At 33.4% G+C, this 8,673-nt stretch overlaps 1 protein-coding gene across 2 annotated transcripts in view; it reads right to left on the bottom strand.

The window, feature by feature from the left end:
- Positions 1–8,673, bottom strand: part of LOC145664466 (meteorin-like protein) — a 389,001-nt gene that overhangs the window by 84,179 nt on the left and 296,149 nt on the right. The gene's annotated exons all lie outside the window — the stretch shown is intronic.

The following is an 8,673-nucleotide window of genomic DNA, read 5'->3' as shown; positions in this document are numbered from 1 at the left end:
TCTTTGAAATTCGTAACCTTTGTTTGGTCAAATTTAAACATAATTATCCACTGTTGCAGAGTCAAAACGGGAATTGTACAACAGTAAGGATTTTCATTACATAACCTTTCGGTTGTTGAGTCTAATGTAGTTGTTGCATTTTCTCTATTTGTTATAATAAATTGTTATCCAATCGAAAGGTAATTTTCCATCCATTTCCTTGTTCGTGCAATACTATTCTACTCACATACCCTGTCTAACCACTTCATTTCTCGTGCTATCCGCATACATGAGAGACCGGCACAGAAGTAAAACTAACTTATTGGAAACAGCTTTCTTAGAAACTGAAAGAAGGAGATGGTTTTACTTTTACGGCAGACAAAGATGCCAATGTTGCTTTAGTACGAGCTGCCATTGAAAAACTTAATCACAGACCGAAAGTTGTGGTTGTTGGTTCCCACACATATTTGTTGGTCCTATCAATAGTTCTTACTCCACAAAATAAGAAAATTATTTTTATAAACCAAGAAATACGAACCAGACCAAAGTGTTTACAACTCTGAATCGCTAGTTATTGCCACTGCGTAAAAAAGTTCTTCTTGCACAAACAATAACACATGTTGTTTCTATGGATTGGGTAAATTAAAACCTGTATGTTGTTCAAATTTGGTAGCTGTACACTAGGCTTTGTACACAAGTAAGAACAGTTGACCGGTGGAAAGAGGTTTACTCTAAGTTTGTATGGGGGAATGAATCGCTGTCAGTTTAAATTAAGCACGATATTTTAGATTTATTTTTATCACAAAAGAACTACTCTCAGATCTAATTAGGGAACTGCCAAATTACCTTCCACAATAGAGGCATGTAACAGAGTGTCTACTAAAATTCCAAAATGAAATTTCGTGGCTTTTCTTTACCAAACTATAATATTTCGTAACATTCAAAAACTAATAACAGTACCTATATTCTTTAGCACTTATCTTTATCTTATCTCTACTTTCAAAGGCTGTTCACTGGAGCGATAAAAACTTGGTGGCTTTTCACATCACTCAGTATATTCACTATATATAGTCTGCTTTGTTCGGTAACTAACCAACAGCACTCAGAAATCCACTAATCTTAAAATTACATAACTAAATACACAAGATGTACATATATTTACAAATCCTTACCAATCCTTTGAAAATGTCACACTGTAAACAATTGTACTGATGAATTCTATCTCTTAAGTTGGCTAACATTGTTTTTACCCTTTTTTGAGCTTTCTCGATCTCCTTCTGCAGTGCTTCAATTTCTTCGGTCTGTTGTAACAATCTCCTTTTCTTCAACTCTTTTAAGGTATTCTGCTCCCATTTTGATTTTGCTTTGTCTTTCGTGTTCCTCATCTCGTTTTACTTCAAAGCTTCCATTGGTTTCAACGATGCACTTCTCACATCAATGATCATAGACTGTTACTGATGCCTTATGTAAACCTTCAATGGATAGTACGGCATAATATACGAACATTGGGAAATCAAAGAATGTTCAGAGAGGTTGCCCACTAAACATTAACAGAAAATCCTCTTTTTATAGCACTACTTCCATGGAACATTGTAAGCATATGTTTAGAAAATTCTACAAGTTTTCTATTATGACTGAAAATTTTCATAAGAAATATATCTAACCTGTCTAGTAATACGTGATTCTCTCAAATAACTATTTGTCATCACATATGGAAAAAGACACGATGATACCCTCATCATAACCGTTCGCAATTGTGATTTCTGATTAAGTAATGATATAAACAAAGAAGCGAGAAAATTTCTGCAATTTTTTCTGAAAGAAAGAATTTCAATTTCTTGTACTCCTTTGCATGCTGCTATTGCACCAAAGCCAATATCCACTGATCTAACATCCAGAAGATTCTCTTGTCTTTGTTACATCCATAGCTACCAGTTGCTTGGCTGTTTTAACAGAAGGCATTACACTCTTTTTCAAAAAACGATTACCAATACTGCGGACAGAATAAAGTTCGTCAAACATGAATGGTAAAAGAGACTTGTGCGATTGAAAATCTGTCAGATAATGTTCTAGTTCTAATACTACTGATTACGGGAATGAAGATTTCATTTGTAGCAAGTTGTCTGCTAAAAACTTGCGTAAAAACTTGGAAATTTTCTGTATCCGGAGGTTGACGACACTTCATTGACATATCTCTTCTAAAAAGGCAACATCTCTATCGCTCTTCCAATTATCTTTGAATTTTCGATCCACCTAACAAAAGACATTTTTAACGGGAATAAAGAAGTTGTGATACACACAAAATCTGCATGCTTAGAGGGAAAATCTTGGAAGAGATAGTAAACACTTCGTAAAAAATTATTAATTTTGCAATCAGACTTCATATGTGCAGTTTTGTAAGAGCCATGTACTTTATAAAAGAACATGTACCAATGTTATTAAGTTCTTTTTACATCTGTATCTGTATTTTCACCTTTCACGACCTTCCCGCAATCACTTAAAAACTTAAAATTTACATTCGGACCATCAACAGATATTTGAATTAGTTTATTAACAGATAGTCCTAGTTTACACAAACCACTCGTAAATGCACTTAGTAAATCATTTGCAGTACTATGACCTAAAAACATTGGCGTCAAGTAACAAGTTGTGACTTTGTTTGTGCTTGAATCCCAATAGCGAACCACCATATTTATTTGCCCTTTTTACACAATCTTGTTCAAACTTTCGTCTAATGATATACGGTATAGTAGAAATCACATGCACGTACTTGTTGAATCAAAATGATCTGAAAATACATCCCAAGGCCGAACGTCACAATGTAGCCAAGTTTATCTTTCTGCATCTTAAACTTTTGAGCTATAACACTATCGGGGAAACTAACGAAAATAAATCATTCGAATCACTGAGTGCCCATAAGATTTCGGCTTTCGGGACATCATCTTTATATATATATATATATATATATATATAGAAATCCCAGAGGAGTAGCTGTGGATGAACATGCAGGCAGAACAACATGTGAAGCTTCATTAAGTTTTGCTTTATCGTTGACATCTTGACAATTTTTCCCGGAACACTGAGAATTTTCTTGAACGGAATAGTTGTTTGCATTCCTGTTAGCGATGACTCCTGTTCAGTTTTTTTTTCCTTTTGCTTACACTTCAATAACCAAACGTATCTACTCGAGGTATCCCGTTCTATTTGTTCACTCTATTAGTTAACTTTACGCGGCAGTTGCATAAATTGGTTAGATACATAGGTGGTTTCGGCGGTGCGATGCGATTTTCATCGTCATTGCTCAATGATGCCAATTCAAGGACAATTTCAAGAGCGAATTTGGGTGCGAATTAGGCCGAAGTTTCAAGCATGCGATAGGAGCGTGTTGCTTGTGATATGGTGGCGTCTAAAGTCAGCCATAGATATTTTTGGGGGTGAATTTTGACGTTTTATGCAACAAAGTTTTCCAGCCTCTACATATATTTGCAGATTAAAAAAAGTGACCTAACAGCTAAATTTCTTGACTTTCATGACCGATAGACACTCTATGTAAGTTAACTTCTATTCAGGACGTACCTACAAGTGCGGAGGTGGCCTGAAAAACTGAGTGGAGATGGAAGTTGGAATCAGGACGAGAAACTGGATGGGAAAGGAAAGTTCTGCAGTCAGCCACAACAATAAATCCTTTTATATATTGTGTTTTGTCCCGCAAACAAGGTCGGATAAGTTGATTGTCAATCGGTGAATACAGTAGTGCAGCCTTTCCCAACCTGGGGTCCGCAAGACTATATCAGAGGGTCCGCAAGCCAATCTTAGAAAGGCACACACAGTGGTGAAAAATACACCATTTTAAGTTAAATGATCGAATTAATAATAATGAGTCAATTTGCGTGAGAAGTGATAATTCGACCTACAAGAAGTTGCCTATATATAGCAGGCAACAGAACATAACCAATTTTTTTTCCTCGAAGGTCAAGATCTAAGGATTTACTTGTCCCTACCATAAATCCTTCTTTGTAACTTGATTCCGGCGTTGCCGCTCCAACTCAGGTAGAAATGTATTCAGTTCTCAGTATGGCTCATTACGGTTATCATAGTAGCATCGTGCAACGCTTTTTCCGTCTGGCATCCGTAGCTTTTACACTAATATAGGCTAGTATTAGCGTGATTGGAAAACTTCAATAATAATGCTATTTATAAAAGACTAACATTAGTGCATCACGTTAACTCCTAATAGTAAATCACGTTCATGCTCATTGTAATAATACAATGCAAAAATTTAGATTTGAGCATTTTAATTTATGTAACCTCAAGTTTGTTGGTCGGCTAACTAAAAAAAGCAAACAATTAGAACTCTTAATTATGATTTTAACCTATAATTAGTGTTAAAACTTTTGGGGTAAAGAGGTACTCGCCCGATACCCGTTACATTTAGTTTATTCCACCGTTAGACCTGATAAACTCGTTTGGCCTGTTTGACCCGATAGACTCGCTAAAAGTTTTACACGGTAAATAGTATAATTTGTTTTATGATCATAAAGTGAAACAACACACCATTTACAATAATGACAGACTAAGTTTGTTTTCATAAAAACGGGGTTATCAGGACAACCGTATTCATAGGGTCAAACGGGCCAACCGGATTCATACGGGTCAATCGGGTAAACCCGATATGTTGGTAAAAATACAATATCGGTCCAATGGGTGGTCCAGGATCAATTCTATTTTCCGAGCATTACTGAAAATGTAAAGTAGCCCGAAACGGCTCGGACATAAACACTATCATATTATTATTATTATTATTATTATTATTATTATTATTATTATTATTATTATTATTATTATTATTATTATTATTATTATTATTATTATTATTATTATTATTATTATTATCTTAAAAGGATAGGATAGGAAATTACTTAGTTGAGTGACCTGTGGTTATTGTTGTTATATTTGTCTACTTATTGGTTTGGAACACTGAGTACGAAGAATAGTTCGTCTTTATTGTTTATATTGGCGACAGGGAGAGCGGCTACGTTTTTATAATACCGGCAACATACAACTGATTGTCAAACCGCACGTGGCCGCTAATAAACTGAAATAGTGTGACGCCACATCCGTCTCGTTGCCATGGTGATCGTAGTTTTATTTTCTAAACAACATGGCCTAAGAACCTAAGTGCAAAGCAAAAACAGTAACGCGTTAACTTCCGGATTGCAAACATTAGAGTAAAAGCAACACTTGTATATGTTTAAAAATATTCAATGAATGAAACTACAAAAAGATAGAAAAAGCAAGCAATTAGGTAAATAATCTGTTAAAATATGTTAAGCGTTGAAAGTGAAATGTTTCCCCTGATATCGTGGATTTTGTGTAGCCTATTTATACATTTGGATGTTACGTTAAGTGTCAATATATTTAGCTTATTTATTAGGTATATTGGATATTAAATTGAAACAATGCTGGAAAATTTTTATTTAGTACCATCAGTATCACACATTACATTACAAACGTTTAGGTCTACAGAAATAGTGTTTAAAACTTATGCTGAACATACATAATTGGATGTTTTCTTGTTGTACTATCAGTATATATTTTTAAAGTAAGTAGGAAATACAAGGACCGATCCTATGCATGTTAACCGATCAGAAATTGGTCCTGATTGAAAATTCTCAGAACAAATATGTTTGTTCTATTTTCACTGTGCCGACAGTTCATCAGTCTGTTCCATAGAGGTTTTACATTGGGTATAGTTGCTTTTGTTCATTGTTCATTGCGTGGTAATGGCGCTGGCATCTCTTATGCAATTTCTATCTTGTCAGATTACCTAGAGATGTGGCCCCAGTAGAAAAAGGTTCCTTATATGTTATTTCGTTAATTGCTAAATTTAATCGTAAATTTTCTAAATAGTGGACCCATATTCTTAATTTGTATTTTTTCCTGCCACCTTTACTTTGTACTCAAAATATTCTAAAATTATTATTAACTGCGTGTTCTTATTAACAGTATACTTCATAGTATTCCTATCGGTTCATGCATTTGTTTAGAAAAAACATGGCGATCACCATGATACCGAAGAGGAAATGACGACATCACTATTCCAGTCTATAACCATTTGACAGTTTTACTGCTGATACGAAAACTTGGTGTAGCTTTAGAACCAACTATACTCCAACGGTTATTTATTTATTTATTTATTTATTTATTTATTTATTTATTTATTTATTTATTTATTTATTTATTTATTTATTTATTTATTTATTTATTTATTTATTTATTTATTTATTTATTTATTTATTTATTTATTTATTTATTTATTTATTTATTTATTTATTTATTTATTTATTTATTTATTTATTTATTTATTTATTTATTTATTTATTTATTTATTTATTTATTTATTTATTTATTTATTTATTTATTTATTTATTTATTTATTTATTTATTTATTTATTTATTTATTTATTTATTTATTTATTTATTTATTTATTTATTTATTTATTTATTTATTTATTTATTTATTTATTTATTTATTTATTTATTTATTTATTTATTTATTTATTTATTTATTTATTTATTTATTTATTTATTTATTTATTTATTTATTTATTTATTTATTTATTTATTTATTTATTTATTTATTTATTTATTTATTTATTTATTTATTTATTTATTTATTTATCTATCTATCTATCTATCTATCTATCTATCTCTCTCTATCTCTCTCTCTCTCTCTCTCTCTCTCTCTATATATATATATATATATATATATATATATATATATATATATATAGATAGATAGATAGATAGATAGATAGATACTAACAGAGCCAAAAAGCTTGTAGAGACTGATGTACAGTACGTGCTGTAAAATATCTTCAAACAAAAATCTTCTTTCACACAATAGAAGACTCAAAAGGAAAGGGGGAATGAGAAATTCTTCCTCGGCATTCTTTCATTTTTCAAAAACCCTTGACCCAAGCTATTCTTCCTCCCTCCCCCTGCACCGTTTCCATAGCTTTTGTTGTTACACGTGCGAAAAGTGCTGTTTCCTCCAGATTATTTATTTACAAATTATTGTACTAAATTGCCACACACCTCCGGTGCTTCAGGTCCCTGGTTCGATCCCAGCTCGCGCCGTGTGAACTTTGTGGTGGACAAACATCGTGCTCGTGGGTTTTCTCGGGTTTCTCCCGTTTCCTCCCACTTCTTTCATTCCACCATTTCATTCATTTCTCATCTTCACCGTCTCCTTCAGCCTAACCGGCATAACCGTGGGACGTAAAACTTAAAGATTTCATTTCATTTTTTCATAAATTGCCGCATGAGGTAGATGGTAAGAGAAAATCTGGCGAGTGAGATGCGGCTGGTACAACCCTGCCAATATTTTTAACAAACTGGGTGCACTGAACTTATGCTGTGGTTCTTGAGCATCAGGCGGATAAGCTTACACCTTACTATTTCTTTATCTAGTTCCGAATGCAAGCCTTGAAGGGGTTGGAAAGAAATACTCTGAATAATATTCCAGAACACAGCTACACTTGATAGTTAATGTTAGTGGAGAGTAGTGTACTTTCGAAGCTAGGGCATCGTGTTTATCGGGAGTTTATGTGTATGTGCGTGTGAATTTCACATAATGAATCGATGGCTAAAATCAGGTTCGCTCAAACGCGGAAGAAGCGAAACTACTGACATTATAGGAGAAAATAAGGAAACTGTGCGAGTTCCAAAGAAATTACGCAAATATTGTGATAAATATTTAGAGATGGGATTTACTGTATAGCTTATCCAGACTTAAAGAGTGGACTGTTGGTCTTATGGGAACAGCGATGCCAAGTTGGGCATTAAAAACAAATGCAGAACAGATCGCGCTTCTATTATACTGCCGACTGATGTTGCCAACTCACGTAGGAAAAAAAGAAATCCACACCACAACGATTAATAAATATTAATATTTATAATAATAATAATAATAATAATAATAATAATAATAATAATAATAATAATAATAATAATAATAATAAAAACAACTTACCACATTGAATCAATCGCACTCCAAAGCATCAATTAATTCCATATCATCATCATTCCAACCCAACCCAAAACAACTTATACTTTTACCCGGCGTTTTTCTGTTTTAAATAATTAAACACGTTCATAACAATAGCCCTTTCTTTGCTCTTCAACACTTGACCACTCTTACGCTTAAAAGAGGTGCTGGCTGTAATTTCTTCCATTTTGATATATTAACACACACTCACGCACCTAGGCACATACAGACGGCGCGATTTTGTTCCCAGAACAGAACAGTAAGTAAATGAACACAATCAAGAAAATGCCGAATGTTCAGAGACCACAGTCTGCCACACACTGCACAATAGCAAAGACACAACAGAGAAGAATTTCGTTTGGAATCTGACATGAGTCATCTAGCGCGACAATAGACAATACAGTAGGTAAGCTATTGGCCCCACTCACCGCACCAAACTGTCTCCCTATTTCCTGGTGTAGTTTCTGAAACCAATGCTATTATGAAACCCGACAGAAATCACAGTCAGTTATAAACTCCCAAAGAAATTTCAATGCACGGAAGATAAAAGAAATATGAAATTTCCTACCCGACGAGGAATACATAGACCTATATATAATTAATAATCGAACTCAGATGTTCCGAGAAACATTTCATGAATCAGT

Source organism: Thermobia domestica, chromosome 11, assembly GCF_964235325.1.
Source record: "Thermobia domestica chromosome 11, izTheDome1.hap1.1, whole genome shotgun sequence".
Taxonomy (NCBI): domain Eukaryota; kingdom Metazoa; phylum Arthropoda; class Insecta; order Zygentoma; family Lepismatidae; genus Thermobia; species Thermobia domestica.
Note: the sequence above shows the minus strand (reverse complement) of the source record. Positions and strands in the feature narration are given on the sequence as shown.